Below are 21807 nucleotides of genomic sequence, written 5' to 3' on the forward strand. Positions count from 1 at the left end.
TTATAGCTTTTTTTTTTTTCCCGTTTCACAACGTCCACTTCCTAAGAAAGGTTTAAAATAATATGAAAACTTTCTTTTTGGGGAAAATATCTATTTGATGTTTGACACATCAGTAGGTACTTTAAAGACCTGAATTTTATAGTAGCTTTAGGAATTATATTTTATAAAAATCAGTTATGACTTTATATTTCCAGACAATAGAGAGTTCAGAACATCATGCTCCTGTGCCCCTGCTTGCTTTTACCTGCTTTCCCACCCTGTATCCCTCCCCTTTCGGGTTTCCAGGGCTTTGAGCTTGATCTTTTGAGAGTTTTATTCTATTAAATTTTTGCTATATCTTCTGATTTTCTTAAAGAGCTTTAGAATGATTTCTATACCCTTCGTATCACACATTGTTCCATTTCATCTCCAGTTCGATTGTGTCTGGGTGGAAAACTGAAGCAGAGGCTTCTAATAGTCCCATTTACCACTCCCAGTGCAACGGGTTTGTCTGAAAATGCTGGAAAGTCTGGTGCTTGGAGAGGGTGCCATTGTCTCTTGTACATAAGGTCATGATGTGTCTATGTCAAAAGTTCTTATATATTTCTTTTATAAGCTGAAAGAAGGTCTATTTTTATGTTTTTAGGTCTATGAATGGAACGTTGTAAATGCCTGTCAAACAATAAAAAATATTGAAAAGTGGACAGTCCTGTGCCTTTTTGGGTGGGAGGATGGATATGAACTGTTGAATATGTGGGAGAAGATACCTAAGGCTGCCTTTCTTTTCGATAAGTATCATGACCATCAAGGGAAAGCTGATTTGGTGGAGCTTGAAGTTTTTTTTATTTTTTTAATTGAGGTATAATTGATATATAAAATTGATAGTTTCAGATATTAAACATAATGTATATATTGCAAAACTATCACCACAATAAGTCTAGTTAACATCCATCATCATCCATAGTTATAAAAAATATTTTTCTGTGATGAGAACCTTCAAGATCACTCTCCTAAGAAGCTACTTTCAAATATGCAATACAGTGTTATGAGCTATAGCCCCCATGCTGTGTATTACATCCCCATGACTTATTTTGTAACAGGAAGTTTGTACCTTTTGATGTCCTTCACCTTTTTTGCCCATACCCTCGCCCCACCTCAGGCAACCACCGGTCAGTTCTCTATATCCATGAGCTTGGTTTAGTTGTGTTTTTTTGTTTGTTTTTTAGATTCCACATATAAATGAGATGATAATGGTGTTTATCGTTTGCTGTTGGTAGAGCTTGAAGCTTTTTTTGTTTTAAATTTTATTGGAGCATAGTTGATTTACAATGTTGTGTTAGTTTCAGGTGTACAGCAAAGTGATTCAGTTGTACATATATGTATATTCATTCTTTTTAAGATTCTTTTCCCATATAGGTTATTACAGAATATTGAGTAGAGTTTCCTGTGCCATACAGTAGGTCCTTGTTGGTTATCTATTTTATATATAGTAGCATGTGTATGTTAATCCCAAGCTCCTAATTTATTCCTTCCCCCACGTTTCCCCTTTGGTAACCATGAGTTTGTTTTCAGAATCTTTGAGTCTGTTTCTGTTTTGTAAATAAGTTCATTTATATCATTTTTTAAAAATTAGAGTCCACATATGAGTGACGTATTTGTCAGTAGAGCTTGAAGTTTTAACAACAGCGACAAAAAGACATTACAGTTCCTCGACATCTTGGTCTGCTGATAATGGAGAATACGAAATAGCACAGATACGGATCTGTCCCCATGCTGAGCACTCTTTTCCAGTATCCTGCCCCCTTCTGGTGCGAGCAGGGAGAGGGGTGCCAGGGGAAGAATTGGGGTGAAGTGCAGAGCTTAGACTGACCTGGGGGGGTGAGCTCTTGAACGCAAGATCTGCCTCTACATTTTGTCCCTGGGGGTCTTGCTGCCTGAGTCTTCCACAGGCTCACAGAAAAAGTAAATGTGGTTTTGGGCTGCCTCACCTTTTCCTTTCAGAGCCCCAGATCTTACTCCTCCCCAGTCCCTTACGAACCTTCCCCGTCAAAGTTGACCTCACCCACCCCTCCCCTCCAGGTGAACAGGTTTTCTCTTCCTGCCTTCCCTAAAATAAAAGAGTTCCTCTCACGGCCACAGGTGAGCGGTTCCTGGACGAACAGCATCAGCGTCAGATCCTAGGAGCTTGTTAGGAATGCACCCAGACCTACTAAAGCGGAACCTGCATTTTAACAAGATACCCAGGTGATACATATGCATGTTCAAGTTTGAGAAGTGTTGGTTTGGCAGTCTCTAAACGTTTTGATGTTGAGCGGTGATCTGGAGCACATACCTTTTAAAGTATACTCAGGCTCTGCTGTACCAATATATACATTTTAAGATACAAAAAGATTTCTTCCTGTACCCGTTGTATTTCTTTGGGGAGATAACTGAAGGACACCTGATGAAATTATTCCAACACTTGGCACTCGGCATAAGTGAGAATTAGGCAGTTTGGGCTGCCTTCCTGTGCAGTTTCTGAATCTGTCAGTGTGGAAAAATTGAGGGCTTGAAGTCAAGTATACAGAAATAACCACTCCTCTTTACCTGAACTTAATTTCTTTCTTGGGTTCGCATCCCACCAGGCTGGCAGAACATGCCCTCGGTTCACCTTTCTCTCCCTGGTTGTCAAGATTTGGAGGTAATAAGGGTGGCGTCCTCCCTCCAGTCCTGGGGTCCATTCATCCACCGGGGGAGCTCTAGCCATGACCATTGTCCTGGTCAATGTCCACAGGCTCTGTCAAGTTGGCTGGTGTGCTCTCCAGTGTTTCCTTTTGCCCAGCTCAGGTTTCCCACCTCTGCAACCAGGTCCGTTGCATGCTGTGTCCCCCCCCCGCCCCCGCCCCCCGGTATGTTACCAGGATGCCTTTCCCAATCTTGCCCCTTCCACCCCTCAGACCTCCCTCTCCTGCCTGCATCCCCAGGCAGTGGATATGCCTTTCTGTGTGTGGGTGGGTTGGATGAGAGTGTGGGGAGCAGGGTAGACTAGCCCTTACTTTTTTCTCAGACTTTTTGTTGATACCCAATTTTTACCCGAGTCTTACAGGCAATTTCTGCTTTTCATCTTGCTACAAGCCTCTCCCGGAATAAGGAATCCCCGTGACAGTCCCTTCTTAGAGGTAAGTATTGGGCAGGTAGGGAAGAGGGAGAAATGAAAATACAGGGAGAAAAATAAAAAACAAATACTCAAAATATTCAGCCACTTATTTATAAAGCATATGAGATCAGAATTACAGTGTTGCATTCTCCACAGCCTTCTCTAAAAGATGCCAATGTTTGAAGGAAGAACAAAGAATATTCAAAACACAAATCATGAATGTGCAGAGTTCTGTAAACCCCACATGAGTATGGATGCTGTTGGTAAGTTACCAGCTTCGATTGACTGAAACAGAACAAAACCCTGGATCACTTTGTTTATACTGTCCTCCCTGTTAAAACCCTCTCCCGCTAATATCAATAGAACGCCTTATATACTAAGTATCACTCATCTGTAATGGTTTATTCTGGTCTGTTCCACCGCTTCTACAGTATGAAGCAACTTTTAGCCTATAAATTACCCTGTTGAAGTAAGGCAATGTCACCATCACCCATGGCCCCTACCTCCACCATGTGCTCAGTGTAAAGTGATGGATAGACAATTCCTCACATCACTAATCTTAACTGTGGGCTGGTGCTTTCTAACTGGTGGGCTCTAGGTCCTCTGCTGTTGTCCAGTGATTCTGGATTATAATCCACATATTCACATCGCATTATCTGTATAGTCAATTACTCTCAGATAGGGGAGGCATGACACATTTTTTTTTTAAAACCTAAATTCAGGATCCTTAATATTTTAAAAATCAGGAACCACTATAGAACATAACCCCTATTTTCCTTATTGTTTCAATATGCTCCACACCCAGACCAAACCAAAGTTGGGTTTTTAAGCCAGTGGGACCCTAACTGAGTTGCTGTCATCTTTCTGAGCCCCAGCTCTATCCTCTTTGGCTTCAGGGCTTAATCTCTTTTTCTGAGAGCCATTTGGGGTTTCCTGGGCTGTTCCCAAGAGCTCCTTCATTTCTGATTTTGGTGTCTTCCTCTTAGAACGTCCTGTATTCTGTTGTGCTCTGCTCTGTGCTGGTGTTTTCTGCCTGGTATCATTACCTTGAGCTTTAGACAATAATGGTTGGTTAATTATTACACCTTCACTTTCAATCAAGATGTTAACATTTTGGCTTGTGTCCTCCCAACTGGTTTCTTGAATACATGCATGTGTGCAAACACACACACACAATGGGTTCATACTATTTTATTAATTCATACTATTTTATTAACCTGATTTTTAGCTTTTATGATACAAACTGTGGACATTTTCCTATGACATTATACATAGGCCTATATCACTCTAAGTCATAACTCCATAGTAATCCATGTTAATGGATAGACTGTGATTTACCATAATTGATATATCCAATTCCCTGCTGATGGACAGTAAGAATTCTAGTTTTTATCATTATAAAAAAATACCATGAGCATCCATGTTGCATACTCTTTGTGCAGGGGTCCAATTACATCCTTAGGGTACAGTCATAGTAATAGCTTTGGGTGCATTTACATGCGTTTTAAAGATTTTGATGTACATTTCTAAATTGTAGGCTGCCATACTCCTGTTTGGCTTCTGGTGAGCGGTCAAGATCCTATTTCCTATCTAGTGTCTTTACTTTGACACAGAAATGCCTGTGGCTTTGCTGAGGGAAACTAGCTTTTTCACCTGAGCTTGTATTTATATTCTCGGGCTGGATATGCTTGGTGAGCTGGGCCTCCTCTCTGTTCCATCCTCCTTCCCAGTCCACATTCAGTTGTACTGGAATGTTCGGCCATTGGTCTATAGGGTATTTATGGTGATTCGAGTTGAACATCAAAGCATTCTCCCTTTCAAAACTCCAGGGATTTTAAATATCCTTCACCCCATTCATGCTGCTTCTTGTTTTGCCTCCAGATTTAAATGAAAGTTGAGCTTTTATAGTAGAGATAAAATCAATTTTATATCACAGACATGCTTGGGCAATCCATTCTTCCCAGCATATACTAATAAAGGAAATGACATTTTGAAAGAAATAAGTATTTATAGACCTTTTTTTTTTAGATTTAAATAAGACTTAATTGTTGAAACAGAGATGCCACAGGATCAAGATCTGGCTCAAGTGGACCACAATCTAACAACTCATTAATAAAATCTAGCAGATGGGAAAGTGGTTACAACTCCAAGAACAGGATTACTTAGTGTGGGGAATGAATGGAAAATCAAGGTAGGCATGGGTGATTGGATGAAATTTTTGTTCACTTGCAACAAATCATGATGTCTTACTCAAAGCCATTATGGGAAAAGAAAGCTTTTTGTAGAACAGGGAAAAGGACAATGATTTTCGATAAGCCGTTCAAGTCTCGGGGAGTTTCTCACCACGAGAGAGAGAAAGATGAATAGATGCAACAGAGCATTGATTTCCTTGAACCAAAATGTGACTTTCCACGGGGTTCAAGGGAGCCAATAGTTTAAGGAGAATCCACACCCAAATATTCTCTCCTAAAATTCATCCACCTAGTAGGAATGTGCCTGTGATGGACGTGTAACTTCTCTCCCTCCTCTTTCACAGTCTTATTTCTACCACTTTATAAAAGAAAGAGACTTCTCATCTTTCCCACATCACACGTGGGGGGAGGAAACCTCTGGGACATCAAACAAATAGACACAGAAAAATAACATGTTGAGAAAGTAAATGACTACTGACCAGGATGCTAATCCTTTTATAAGTCAGGTGGTTTCAAATTTGCTTTCAGTCACTTTGAAAGAGGACTTAAGTTGTCAGGTGAGAAATCAAAATAATTGTTGATGATATCTCTTATTTTTGATATATAATTCAAGAGGTCAAGGAATCGAGTGACACCACTGTAATGTAACTCCTTTCACTCCCCAGCAAGGTTTCTCTGTGCTTGTGTCTATAAAAATGAAAAGTAGAAACACAATCGATGCCAAACTCTATCTGTATCTAGCTAAAAGTAAGAGCCATTCATGGATACATGAACTAATTGGGGAAAAAACCCAAACATTTCTGTGCCATGAAGATATCATCTTCAGTGAAATTTTACCTTTTACATTTAATAATTTTTAATTTATATTTTCATATTGATCAATTATATACCAATAATAATTATAATCCTAACTCAATCCAAAAGTGATTTTTTAATAGTTGGAGGTTTATGGTCATGGAAAATGCCAAAACTTTTAACAAATAAACTTAGGTAGATATTTTTATCGTAAAGTAGTATGTTAGGGTAATAGGGGATTCAAAAACTGAATTCAAAGGAAAAAGAAATGATGTGAAATTTTTGAGTTTTTAAATATATATTTTAAATGGATGATGGGCATAAATTGTCATAGTATTTAGATTATGTTACATACATTAAAAGTGACATAATAGTTTTGTTTTAAAACATCAAATTTTACAGTACATGAGTGAATCAGTTGCTATGTAATCAAACCGCCCTAAAGTTTAGTGGCTTCATACAACAAATATTTCTGATGTTCATGATTCTGTGGGTCAGCGGGCAGTCCTGGTCTTGACTGGGTTGGTCGAACTCTGAGGTCAGCTGTTGGCTCAGCTCAGCTGGGGCTGGATGGTCTCACATCCTATGGCCTCATTCATGTCTGTCAGTTGGAAGCTTGCTGGATCTAGGGATCCTCAGATGAGATAGCTTGTTTCTGTTCTGTGTGGCCTCTCTTCCACCAGTGGCTAGCATAGGCTTCTTTACATAGTGTCTTATTCAGCTAGGGCTGCTGTAACAAACATCATAGACTGGGTGGCTTAAACAACAGACATTCATTTCTCACAGTTATGGAGTCTGGAAATACAACATCAAGTTCCCAGCAGATTGAATTCCTGATGACAGCCCATGCCCTGGCTTGTAGACAGCTACCTTCTCTCTGTGTCCTCACATGGCCTTTCCTCCAAGCATGTGTGGAGAGAGATCTATCTATCTGTCTCTATCTAGACACAGAGATCTGTCTTCTATTAAGGGCACTAATCCCCTCATAAGTGTCCCACCCTCATGAACTAATCTAAACCCTATCTCCTCTCAAAGGCCCCACCTCCTAATACCATCACATTGGGTGTTAGGACTTCAACATACAAATTCTGGGGGGAACACAAACATTCAGTCTATAACACATGGTGGCCTCAGGGTTCCAAAGAGCATGGGGACCAAGCCCCAATGCACATGCCATTTTCAAGCCTCTCCCTAACTCAAGTTTGCTTATGTCCCATTGGCTAAAGCAAGTCATGTCACCAAACCCAGAGGCAGGTTGGGAAAGAACTGCCTAAAGGCATGGATCCAGGGAGGTGTGACTCATTAGGGACCATTACTGCAACAATCTACCATAGCCAGAAATGACATCCTTTGAAATGATTTAAATTAATAATGGAAAGCATTTAGATGTTAATGAGAGAGGGTACATAGTTTTAAAAAAGTATTTCTGGGAGCTTCTGAGAAAAAATTGAAAACTATTGCCTGAGAAATTGGGATTATTTTAGAGGGCAGTCCACACTTTCTCACTTTCCACTCTCCATTGGGCATCAGGGAAGCTGAATGGATGGAAAGTGATGGGCTTTGGCATGGGATGCCTGTGTGCTGAACCCTGACATTTTGTCTACCAGCTGTGTGATCCTGGGCAAGGCACCAAACCCTTCTGAGTCTGTTTCCTTTCCTCAGATGTGGGTTAACAATACCTACTTTATCATGTGACTCAATTAATGGTCACTTTCTACTTCCTTCCACCCCCTACCCTGGACCTCAGTCAACCTCATGGACATCTCAATTTATCATTGAGATAATAACATGTTACCAAGTTTGCTTTGGAACCTTCAAGTGAAAAATGGTCTTTGTTGGGAAACATCTGGAAAATATTCTTATTAGGGATTTGTATTCACTTGTAAAGTTATTCATCACCCCATTAAATATGCAAAAGTAAATCTAGACTGAACAGTGATATAAATGATTAGAATAAGAAAGTTTTTATATAGAACTTAAAAGAAATGGAAAAGCTGCCTTGCAAGTGCATTTAATTTATATACATGATTTTTAAAACAAACTTGGAAGCTTTGATCAAAATAGCAATTAGTGGATGTGTCCTATGTCACTTACCATAGTACTCAATAATTCATAGTTGGATGGCTGAGTCTGATGCACCCCGATTTTAACATCAGAAAAGAATGAAAACCCATTGCACAAGCTGTCTTAGCTAGTATAGGAAAAATTTACTAAAATCTTTTTTTCTGCTTGACTTTTATGTTACTCAGATGACTCTAAATGTATAAAGAAATCTAAAACACAAATATGCATAGAATTCCACAAAGTATTTTTCTTTTTTTTTCCCTTCTTTTTCTTACTAAATCTTATCCAGGGCACGTGCAATTTCTCTCAGTTAAGATCACATCATTGACTCAATTTTTATAAGAAACACATTTGGGAATCCTACCATAGTTTTACTGATACTTCCTTTCCCCATCATTTTTTTTTCAAAATCTTCAATCAGTTGATGGTTCTTGAAATTATTATTTTTTAATTGATATTTGTTTTAAAAATTGCAATTGACTTATTTTCTTCTGCTCATTTTTCTTAATAACCTGAAGAAGTTGGTTTGGTTTTTATTTATGGAGAGCTGTCTTCTGAAGACCTACACCCTCCAGCAATATCTCTAATCCTGGAAGTGGACCACATGGCTGCCACTACTCTGTGGTGGGGCTGAAGAGGGGGTGCCCTCTGCCCTGGATCTTGTTTGCATAAGTAAATAAATGGTAATGACTTTCTTCAAGGACATGTTCCTACTGTACCTTAGTGGACATTATGTGTGAGAAATCTTGACATTATAAAAATAAAATTCCCTTAGGGAGGTAGAAAGAAAGCTGTTGTGTCAGGCTGGAAAAGGCCAGGTCCTTTGTTAGGCTTCAGAATGACAAACAGTTCTGCTTTATTAATTAACTGAGAACTAGACAAGAGACACAAACTTACAGGGCGTTTCTGAGAGGGAGAGGGATGTTTTTAAAAGTGAATTTTAAAATTGAGGTAGGGCTTCCCTGGTGGCGCAGTGGTTAAGAATCTGCCTGCCAATGCGGGGGACATGGGTTCGAGCCCTGGTCTGGGAAGATCCCACATGCCGGGGAGCAACTAAGCCCGTGTGCTACAACTGAGCCTGTGCTCTAGAGCCCGAGAGCCACAACTTCTAAAGCCCTCGAGCCTAGAGCCCGTGCTCCGCAACAAGAGAAGCCACTGCAATGAGAAGCCCGCGCAACCCAACGAAGACCCAATGCAGCCAAAAGTAAATAAATAAATAATTAAAAAAAAAAATATTGAGGTAGACCAGATATACAAAATGCACAATATAAATGAATACCTTTGATTTTTGTATGTTTACCCCATGTTACCACTACTCAGAGCAGGATATAGAACATTTCCTGCACCCCATAAAGTTCCCTATATCTCTTCCAGTCAAAACCCACCCCCTTCCTTGGGTCACCACTATTACGACTTCCGTCATTGCTGGGGACTAAATGTTTGTGTCCCCCTGCCCCCCAGCCCCAATCATATGTTGAAGTCCCAGTCCCATTGGGATGGTATTAGGAGGTGGGGCCTCTGGAGATGATCAGGTCATGAGGGCAGAGCCCTCATGAATGGGATTAGTGCCCTTATAAATGACATGGAAGAGATCATTTCCACCACGTGAAGACATAGCAAGAATGTGGCATTCTGCAAACAGGGAAGGGGGCCTTCACCAGACACTGAATCTGCTGGCACCTTGATCTTGGGCTTAGCCTCCAGAACTGTGAGAAATAAGTTTCTATTGTTTAAGCCACCCAGTCTCTGGTCTTTTGTTATAGAAACACTAACTACTAAGATCATCATAATTGATTAGTTCTGCTTGCTTTTGAACTTCACATAAATGGGAGCAGATAGCGTGCACTCTCTTTTGGCTGGCTTCCTTCACTCAACGGAAATTGGTAAGATTCATCTGTGTGTCCTAGTAGTACATTCTGTACATTTGTTGCTAGATTTTATTGCATGAATAACTCCAAGTTTGTCTATCCATTGGTTGATGGGTCTTAGGCTGCCCAAGTGAAGGGATGACACCCACCATCAAGGCTACAAAGTGACTCATGGGACCGGACTCCACTGCTTGCCTCAGACAAGTAATTCATTTATTCAACAAATATGTATTGATTTTTTTGAAATTGAAGTATAGTGGATTTAAAATATTGTGTTAGTTTCAGGAGTACAGCAAAGTGATTTTGTTTCACATATATATATATTTTTTTCAGATTATTTTCCATTATAGTTATTACAAGATATTGAATATAGTTCCCTGTGCTATATAGTAGGTCCTTGTTGTTTATCTATTTTATCTATAGTAGTGTGTATCTGCTAATCCCAAACTCCTAATTTATCCCTCCCTCCTCCCTTTCCCCTTTGTCAACCATAGTTTGTTTCCTAAGTCTGTGAGTCTGTTTCTGTTTTGTAAAGATACATTTGTATTATTTTTTAGATTCCACATATAAGTGATATCATATAACATTTGTCTTTCTCTACCTGACTTACTTCCACTTAGTATGATAATCTCTAGATCCATCCATGTTGCTGCAAATGGCGATATTTCATTCTTTTTTATAGCTGAGTAATAGTCCATTATATATATATATATATATATATATATATATATATATAATGGACTATTACTCAGCCATATATATATATCTCACATCTTCTTTATCCATTCCTCTGTCAATGGACATTTAGGTTGCTTCCATGTCTTGACTATTGTAAATAGTGCTGCTATGAACACTGGGGTGCATGTGTCTTTTTGAATTAGAGTTTTTGTCTTTTCCAGATATGTGCCCGGGAGTGGGATTGCTGGATCACTTGTGAGCACCTGCTCTGTGTGTGAAGGCCCAGGCACTGTTCTGTGTGCTGGAGGAGCCAAGGAAGCACACAACCAAATCCTTAACCTCATGGAGCTGATGCTGTAGTGGGAAGGGATGGGTACGGATGCTGAGCCGCATGTGTGCTCGGCCAATCCTAGCAACCAAATGGAGAACTTGGGAGAGGGTTTCAAGCGCCAGCAAAAGGCTGGCGCTTTCAGGGATCAGTGCCGTGGGGACTTTGGAGAAAGGTGAGAGTGACCTCCCCAAGGTCAAGAGAGGTCATCCTAAAGCCACACAGGGAACCGATTTTGAAGAACCTTCTTCACCATCCTTTCTTAGATGGAGACTACACATTAGGAACCCAGTTCTAAAGGACCTGGAGTTTCCATCAGTCCTGGCAGGTGCATAAAGTGTGGAGAGTTTGACCTGTTTAAAGTGTAGTCAACACCTGAAACTAACACAACATTGTAAATCAAGAATACTCTAATAAAAAGTTTTTAAAAATTGATATAATGAACCATGGTACACAATTTGAAAAAAATAAAGTGCAGTTAAGGTTAGCTCCCCAGAACAAGAGCTAGAGGAAATTCCCCAGGATTGTTTCAGATGGAGTCACAGACGGGCTAAAGGAAAGATTAGGATCTATGAAAATGTCAAAACAGAACCTTGACAGGGGTTTAAAATGGAAGTTTCATGATTTTTTTTCTATTTCCTGATTTTTAAAATTGAAGTATATTTAATTTACAATGTTGTGTTAGTTTCAGGTGTACAGCAAAGTGATTCAGTCATATATATATTCTTTTTCAGATTCTTTTCCATTATAGGTTATTTCAAGATATTGAGTAGAGTTCCCTGTGCTATACAGTAGGTCCTTGTTGTTTACCTGTTTTATATAGTAGTGTGTATATGTTAATCCCATAATCCTAATTTATCTCCCTGCCCATCACCTTTGGTAACCACAAATTTGTCTTCTATGTCTTTGAGTCTATTTCTGTTTCGTAAATAAGTTCATTTGTATCATTTTTTAAAATTCCACCTATAAGTGATACATGATTCTTAACTTGCCGTATTTGTTATTTTTATTTCCTGTTTCTTCCATGAAATTTCAACTGAAATAAAAAAAAATGCTGGTTTATTTTTTGGGACTGCAATAAAGTGGGGAATCGTTCCATCGATACCGACTCAGCATCCTCACTGCTAATATCTGGTAACTGGACTTGGGATGTGGCAGCTCTGAAGAGGAGGGACACGTGGAGAGTCCCTGGGTCTTTCCGAAGGAGCAGCAATGAGTGACGCACAGACAGACAGTGAGGGTCCAGGCGAGCGGAAGGCCCCGCCCCCATCCTCCCGGCTGCCTCCCACTGCTGCCCCGTGTCTCCGGGCTTGTAGTCCTGGAAGAGGCCAGCCCTTCCTCCAGAGAGGAAGCACGTGATAGCTCAGTGTGCACGCCGGACATCTTCTGGTGGCAACAGGAGAAATGTAATCAGGAAATTTTACCCATCTGTGGTACTCAACCCCAGGCAGCTTTGAAAATATACTGGGAGATTGGGATGGACACATATACACTAATATGTATAAAATGGATAACTAATAAGAACCTGCTGTATAAAAAAATAAAGTAAAATTCAAGAATTCAAAAAAAAAAAAAAAAAAGAAAATATACTGATGCCAGGACTCACCTCAGACCAGGAGAATCACAGTCTCTGGGTTGGTATCAGTGCATCAGTGTATTTTTTTTAAATGCTAGGCTATGTAAAATCCCCACTTTTATTCGCTTTATATGAGTAGCACAGAGTCCCAGAGCTTTTTTTTCAGTCTGTGGAAAAGCTTAATGAAATGATACATCAACCTTCAAAAAGGATCTGAGGGGCTTCCCTGGCGCAGTGGTTGAGAATCTGCCTGCCAATGCAGGGGACACAGGTTTGAGCCCTGGTCTGGGAAGATCCCACATGCCGCGGAGTAACTAAGCCCGTGAGCCACAATTACTGAGCCTGCGCGTCTGGAGCCTGTGCTCCGCAACGGGAGAGGCCGCGGTGGTGAGAGGCCCGCGCACCGCGATGACGAGTGGCCCCCGCTCGCCGCAGCTGGAGAAGGCCCTCGCACAGAAGCGAGGATCCAACACAGCCATAAATAAAAATAAATAAATAAAAAGGATCTGAGATGAACTCACATATTACGTTTCTTCACTTTGAACTGGACTCATAGTAACTCAGTGCAATCACCCTTGTACACTCATGCTGATCAGAATGATGGATATATTTCCCTATCTGTGATAAATACTTATAAAATTAAATGCATTGATTAGTAAGTGCGATTTGGTAGCCAAAAGGAAATCCTTTAAATTCTGAGGTGTCCACAGTTAGAAAAAATACACCAGGAGAGAGGACATTGGTGATAGAAAAGTCTGGAGCCATGCAGTTCGGTCATTTAAACTCCATAGCAAGGTGGGATAGATTAGTAAATGAAGAAGCACAGAATCTGACTTTTGGGATTCTGCTTCTGTGTTTACTATAATAAAAAAAAAAAAAAAAAGGATGACCCACCTGTAGCCCCAGGGAGAACTTCCTAAAAGCCAAAGAGCAGAGGAGACATGCAGAATTGGAAGACCCTCAAAGCCAGATCAAAAAATGTTGAACCCAGGTAGGTTACCTTTAGGCAAAGAGAATTGAAATGTATCACTCACTGGAGTCCTACTACCCCAAGATTAAATTTCACATCCAGTTGCAAAAATAAAAGAGTGAGCCCAATATTAACTATTATATTCCTATTATGGACTAATTCTATAGATAATAATATCTAACCTCTTTCTTTCTCTCCTTTTTTTCTTTCTTTCTCTCTCTCTCTCTTTCTTCCTCCTCCCTTTCTTTCCTTCTCCCTCCCTCCCTTCCTTCCTTCCCTTCTTCCTTCCCCTCTCTTTCTCTCTGTCTCTCTCTTTCTTTTGCAAGAGCTTGGCTCATAAATATTTAATAAATGCTGGTAACAACAACAACAAAAACATTTTTTCCATTTGTGTTGATAGCAACTCAATTCCTTTGGTTCCAAGATACAGTATTTTTGGACCTCTTAAATATTAGATGTAATTGACATGCTGCATTATATTAGTTTCAGATATAAAACGTAGTGATTCCAAATTTGTATATACTGTAAAATGCTCACCACAATAAGTCCAGTTAACATCCACTGCACATAGTTAACAATTTGTGTGTGTGTGTGAGATGAAAACTTTTAAGATTTATTCTCTTAGCAGCTGTCAAATATATAATACACTATTATTAACTATAGTCCCCATGCTGTACATGACATCCCCATGACTTATTTGTTTTATAGCTGGGAGTTTGTACTTTTTAACCCCTTCACCCATTTCGTTCAATTCGCCACTCTTCCTCTGGTAACCACCAATCTGTTTTCTGGGATCCATGAGTTTGTTTGTTTGTTTGCTTTTTAGATTCCACATATAAGTGAGGTCATACACTATTTGTCTTTCTCTTTCTGACTTAGCATAATTCCCTCCAAGTCTATCCATGTTGGCGCAAATGGCAACATTCATTTCTTTTTATAAAGTTGAGTAATATTTCATTGTATATGTATATACCACATCTTCTTTATCCATTCATCTATTGATGGACACTTAGGTTGCTTCCATATCTTAGCTATTGTAAATAATGCTACAGTGAATATGGGGGGTGCATATGTGTTTTCAAGTTAGCTTTTCACTTTGATGTGGTCCCACTTGTTTATTTTTGCTTTTGTAGCCTTTGCTTTTGGTGTCAAATCCAAAAAAATTTATCCTTCAGATAAATACCCGGAAGGGGGATTGCTGGATCACATGGTAATTCTGTTTTTAATTTCTTGAGGAACCTCTATATTGTTTTTGTTTTCTATAGTGGTCATACTAATTTACATTACTACCGAGAGCGCACAAGGTTTCCCTTTTATCCGCATCGTTGCCAACACTTGTTTTTTCTTGTCTTTCCGATAATAGCCATTCTAACAGGTGTGAGGAGATATATCAGTGTGGTTTTGATTTGCATTTCCCTGATGATTAGTGATGTTGAGCAACTTTTCATGTACCTGTTGGCCATCTGTATGTATGTCTTCCTTGGAAAAATGTCTATTCAGATCCTCTGCCCATCTTTTAATCAGATTTTTTTTTTTTTGCTATTGAGTTGTATGAGTTCTTTACATATTGTGGATATTAACTGCTTATCAGATATATAATTTGCAAATATTTTCTGCCATCCCATAGGCTGTCTTTTCATTTTATTGATGGTTACTCTTTGCTGTGCAGAAGCTTTTCACTTTGATGTGGTCCCACTTGTTTATTTTTGCTTTTGTAGCCTTTGCTTTTGGTGTCAAATCCAAAAAAATCATTGTCTCCTGTGTTTTCTTCTAGGATTTTTATGGTTTCAGGCCTAACATTCAAGTCTTTAATTCACCTTGAGTTAATTTTTGTGTATGGTACAATATAGTGGTCCAGTTTTACTCTTTTGCATGTGGCTGTCCAGTTTTCCCAACATCATTAATTGAAGAGACTGTCCTTTCCCCATTGTATATTCTTGGCTGTTTTGTCATAAGTTAATTGACCCTAACCTATTTCTAATTTGTTTCTTTACATTAACCTTTACTTTAGAAAATAAATGTTTAATATTATCACTTAAGCAAAGAGGCATGTACAAGTATTATAGGCTTTATAGTATAGTAGCAGCAAATAAATAGATAGATGACACAGAGAGAGAGACAGAGAAAGAGAGAGACAGAAGTTAAATTAACGATTCATGCTAAAGAATTTTACCAGCAGTTAAAAAGAATAGAGTAGAGCTACGTGCACTGACTTTGGTGTATTTAGAAGCACCCAGGTGATTCTAATGCATCAGTAGCGCCCCAAACTACAGGTCTGTATCAACCACAGGCAAGAAACCTAATCCTTTTCTTGTTATCTTGTAATTGGATTGAAAATTATTGGATTTAATTTACCTTGGAAATTTGAAAAACCATACATCTAACTAGCATTTATTGAGCACCTATTATACACAAGAGATTGGGGACATAATATGGATAGGCATAATTCCTGCCCCAAGGAGCTCACAATCTGGCAAAATGAACGCATGAAATAAATGCCCCTGATACACGCAGTCTGTATGACACTTCATTCACGGAAGGCCATTTTCTCTTCCTTCCCCAGCACTTCCTGCAAAGGAGAGCGATATCTGAAGTAGGAATGGGGAAGCAAAATGCAACATGACGATTTTCAAGGGTGTGAAATATAAAATCCCTTGCACTTATTGAAGTACAGTCACTTGAATCATTCTTTTTTGTGTTTGTGTTTAAAAGTACTAAATGAATGTAAGTTCAAATTTATGCAGTTTATACTACTATAAATTAATAATAAATTTAAATGGGGGGAAACTCATTTAGTTGTCCCATTATCCTACTTCTTATTCTTTAGTCTGAAAAATGACACAAGAAGGCACATGCAATGGATCTAGTTGCCCAGACATAACCATTGCTACCATTTTGGGTATCATCTTCCATCTCCCCACTGCCATTTTTATATGTATATGTATATCTAGCTAATATACAGATATAAATAACATGCATATTTAAAGGGAGTCATATTGTACCTTATTATACTGTGGTCTGATTTTTTTTTCACTTACCGTGCATCATTAATAGTGTCACTAAGCTTCCTTCTAATATACTTTTTAAAAATTGGAGTATAGTTGATTTACAATGTTGTGTTAGTTTCTGCTGTACAGCAAAGTGAGTCCATTATACATACACATATATCCACCCTTTTTTAGATTCTATTCCCATATAGGTCATTACAGAGTATTGAATAGATTTGCCTGTGCTATACAGTAGGTCCTTATTAGTTATCTATTTTATATATAGTAGTGTGTATATATCAATCCCTTTTAGTGGTTATAAAGATTTCTTTTGAGTGGATACACCATATGCACCCTCAAATACTTGCTGCAAAAATGAGGGTCTCAAATTTGATAGTTTTGGATGTTTGGATTGTTTATGTTTTTGGCTAATTGTAAATGAAACATTGTGAAGTGACTTTCACCTCTAAAGTAGTTTCATCTGGCATTTGCATCCCTTTTATAGACTTCAAAGCACCTTGTTATATGTTATTTGGTCTGACCCTCACAAAATCCTGTGAGATGGATTGGGCAGATATCTTTGTTGCTAAATTAGAGGTGAGAAAAGAAGGCTCAAAGAAATTGTGACTTGCACCATAGCAGCTTTTCTGTTAAGTGTTAATGACCAGGATTAGACTCCCACTAAGAGGGACAGACTGGCAAATTCCAGCCAGAAATTCATTGATTGGTGGTAATAACAATGCTAGAATTATAGGGATCAGGACGCTGTTCCTGCTTCTTTGAAAAAGAACAGACGGAACGTTCTGGCCTCTAAAAGCCTCCAACAGTATTTCCTTTATGGGTTTATCTGGTTAATAAGGATGATAATAGGACTAAATCCGCATTAACCGCCACGTTAAAAGCTCTTTACCAAAGCAGCTTTGAAAGTCCCACGTGTACACCACTGCCCCCTGCTGGAGACCTACCAGATGGCCTCAAGTTTTTCTTTTGCACCATTGACGCAGGGAGGAGCTGAACTTGATTTAGCAACGAGACTGTGAGTTCGAGGGAGTGAGGTGGGGGGAGGAGAGCAAGGCAGCTGGAATCTGTCCCAAGTTCGTCTTTCAGCTGAAGGGAGAGCTGTGGCCTCGGAAGGGGTTGCTGCTGCTCTGGGTTGGGATCTGATCATCAGTAAATTTAAAAGCATCCTGGTGATTCTGACGTATCAGCAGAGCCTTGAGCTACGGGTCTACGTCAACCACAGACAAGAAACCTAGTCCCTTTTTCCTTGTCTGTTATATAAGTGGATTGAAAATTATTGGATCTAATTTACCTTGAAAATTCATATGTCTAACTGACTCAAATTCTGGCAGGTAAGAGCTGGACAATACTTTTCGCCTTAATAAAGTGATAAAGAGTATAAAGATAATAGAAAGTTGGCTGCTAGTGCTGTTTATTGAGCAATGTTTTTCACATCTATGGCTTTGACTGAGCAATCAGGGTGTGGAAGGATTGTGTTCCAAATCTCATTTTACCTCAGCATCCTGTGGGTCCTCTGGCTGGATGAGGGCCCTTCCACTGCAGCCCCGCGTGAGGGCAGCTCTCCGTGTAATAGGGAAGAACGAATCTAACTCCATATTGGGTCTGTTCCTTTTACTTTAACCTTTGTATTTGCTTGCTTTTCCTACAAGTTAATCACGAAAGGGATGTTGCCTATAAGCTTTAATTATACATAATGGCCCATCTCTGGGAACCCTGCTTCCCAGGTAATGAGCATTAAGCTGAAATACCTTTGTTTAGCTCACAGCAAACACCCTGACCAGATCCACCTGTGAGTGGCTGCAGGCAATAAGAAATTAACACATGCCCTCTGGAGGCTGACCAAAACCAGGACTTTACCTTCTCCCCTTTTAGTATAAAAGAGTCTGAATTCTAACTCGGAAAAGATGGTTCTTTGGGACACTAGTCCACCATCTTCTCAGTTAGCTGGCTTTCCGAATAAAGTCTCTATTCCTTGCCCCAGCAACTCGTCTCTCTCGATTTATTGGCCTGTTGTGTGGCAAGCAGTACCAGCTTGGACTTGGTAACATCTGGTGCCCCCTGGTGATAGATCAATGAAGTGCCATGTATTCCTCTTTGGAACCAGAGCTGAGTGGACTAAGAAGGACCCTTGGAGGTCATCTTTTCTAACTTCTTTACAGGCGAGGAACTGAGGCCCCGAGTGGTGACGTGGATTTCCCAGGCTCACACAACACGGTAACTGGGTTAAGTGGGGTTTAGCTGGGGTGCATTGTTCATGGATGGGAGACAGCGACTCAGGCTTCTGAGGAACAAGGCTTGGAGATGAGAATCAGCTGGTGATGGTGAGTTAGAACAGCTCCTGGGGGCCACACACAAGGACCCCAGGTGATGGTTGGTGGCACTCACTGAGCCTGACAATCTGGAAACTTTTTGAGCTATAGACTTACAAGTCCCTCAGGCTATTCTTCAAACTGAATTATTTCCACCCTCACTTTGTCTTCCTCCATTATGTTTCCTCTCAGTAGATGGCATCACCTGCTATTGGACTGATCAAGCTGGAGAACTAGTCACGTCTCTGTCATCCAATCCATTACTGAGTCCGTCTCTTGAATTTTGAAAAAATAACCAATTTACTTATTTAGCTCCCACTTCTTACATCGGCTTCCTTGTCTTCCATATGGGGCTCTATACTTTACCCCAATAAAAGAAATGTTAAAGAATTGTTTATCTTCAGTGTTTTAAAAGACTAAATGTAAAAACAGAAGAGCTAATACACAAATGTTGACTGCACAATTTAATTAATTATAGCTGTATTGTACTCAGTGATACCCACCCACCCAGTAAGGGGTCCAGCCTTGCCAAGCTTTTCCTACCTGCCTAGTGCTTCACAAACTCTCTCATGGAGTCGTCAGAACAAACCCTGAATAGGTGTTACTCTGCCCATTTTACAGTTGGGAAAACAGACTGTTAAGCCTTGGCTCAAAGTTACCTATTTATATAAACCCAGCTTTCAAATCTAAGTCTAACTGGCTCCAAATGGAGCCCAAGTGAGCCATCGTGACCTCACAGAGAACTCAGATGTTCTGCCACTTCTGTTACTTTGGAGCAGTAAGTGTAGTCTTTACTCCTGAATTATATTTTGGAAAAGTTCCTTTATCGTAAGAGGATCAATTTGACTTGGCTTTGCATAATTTAACAGGGGGAGAAGATCACTCTGAAGAAGGGAGGGTTGTAAGCAAGGTCATACCTACGTCTGCTTTCTCACTGGATTTGTTGAAACGTCATCCTCCGGCACTGACTCTGAGTTGAGTTTGCTAGTTTATGGGGTTTATTTTAGTGCGCAATGGCAGATTTTTTAAACTTTGAATGCAGTTCTTTTTCAATGTATCAATAGTAATTCACCCACCTTTGAAGTTTGAACTTCGTTGAGAGAAGTTCTTGAATTTCCTCCATGTGACCAGAAGAGGTCGCTCTTTCACTATGAATATTTTTACGGTCCAAGGCAAACTCAAGAATATTGCTCTGACCAAAAATTATCCTTTTATTCTCATTCTCTCTCTCTCTCTCTCTTTGTCTCTTCTTTCCTCCTTCCCTTCCTCCATCCACCCTTTTTTTATCCCTCTCCCATTATTTTAATCAGTCAGCATCAGATGTGATCGCAGGAGAGTAATATTTCTTCTCATCACATTCCCTGAACCTGTTTCCTACTCAGTACCGCCTAATGGCAAACTCCCCGAGTAAATGGACCAAATGGCAAAGACATTTAACCTTCCCCTTTACTAACTTTCATTTTTGTGTGTAAACAGTTGAACAGCCATATGGCTGAGGTTCAGCGTTCCTTTTTTTCACTGTCCTGGCCCCAGAGAGGGCAACGGTGGGAGTTGTTTAGAAAAATCCATTGTCAAATCAGGGAAGCCTGAGATTCTGACATTTGATAGGTAAAACTCATTTTCTGCCTGGAGTTTAGCTTTCCAGAAGTTCTTTTGTTAAGCAATTCACAGGAAATTTAGGCTTTTTTTTTTTTAAACTGATCACGAATAAATTATTTTAGAAAAAAATATTTCTTTTTTAGTTTTTTCACCCCGGTTTTTATCTTCTTTTCTCTTCCATATCTCCACCTGTGTAATTCAAGAGAGGTGTCCACTTAAGGTTTAAATTGGGAGTTTTAACAATCAAAATCAGATTTTATCAATTAGAAAAATTCGATTAAATATTAAAATAAAAAGAACTTTGGAGCGCAAGAAATAAGGGAGCCAGTGTGTGTGTGTATGTTGGGAGGTGGGAAAGGTGTGTCGCAAATACAAATGTCCTCTATTTTAAATTACCTTGACGTGAGGAAAATTAATCATTTACTTTAAGTGTGAGGTGACCTAGAGCTCCAAAGAAATGTTGCCTGTCTGCAGAGGTGCTGCAACCCCAACTTGGTTGGTGAGACCTTCAGTGGACTTGGTCCTTGTGTCTTGGACTCCATAGTTTTTAAAGACCTGAAATGTCCTGGGGACGAGGGGTTAGGAGGGAGACAAGCTTCCACTGTTGTAGTCAATATTATCCCTGCTTTTCCTTCCCACGCAGGCTGTTTAAATCAGCGAGAGGAGCCGGCCCACCAGATGGGTCTCAACCGAATTTTCCTTTGTTTGTGTGACCTTGAGCCAGTCTCTTACTCTGCCAGGTTTCAGCTGTCCCAGTCACAAATGTACATGTGGAATTATGTTATCTGCTAGATTTTTCAAATGCAATTTTAGGATTCCTACTGTCTTAATCTCTGAGGCGCCATGATCTGACTCTGATTTACTATCCCAATTGTATTAGGGTTCTTCAGAGAAAGGGAACTAATGGGAATTATATATATATATATATATATATATATATATATATATATATATATATATATATATATATATATATATATATATATATATATATATATATATATATATATATATATATATATATAGTATTATATAATTATAAATATATATATATTTCTCACACAATTATGGAAGGTGAGAAGTCACATAATATGTTGTTTTCAAGTTGGGGACCCAGTAAAGCTGGTGGCATAATTTGGTTCAAGTCAAAAGACCGGAGAACCAGGAGCACTGATGTCCGAGGGCAGGAGAAGACGGATGTCCAGCTCAAGCAAAGGGGATGAATTTGCCCTTCCTTTGCCTTTTTGTTCTATTCAGGCCCTCAGAGAATTAGACTATGCCCACCTACATTGGGGAGGACCATCT

The sequence above is a fragment of the Eubalaena glacialis genome, chromosome 6, assembly GCF_028564815.1.
Source record: "Eubalaena glacialis isolate mEubGla1 chromosome 6, mEubGla1.1.hap2.+ XY, whole genome shotgun sequence".
Taxonomy (NCBI): domain Eukaryota; kingdom Metazoa; phylum Chordata; class Mammalia; order Artiodactyla; family Balaenidae; genus Eubalaena; species Eubalaena glacialis.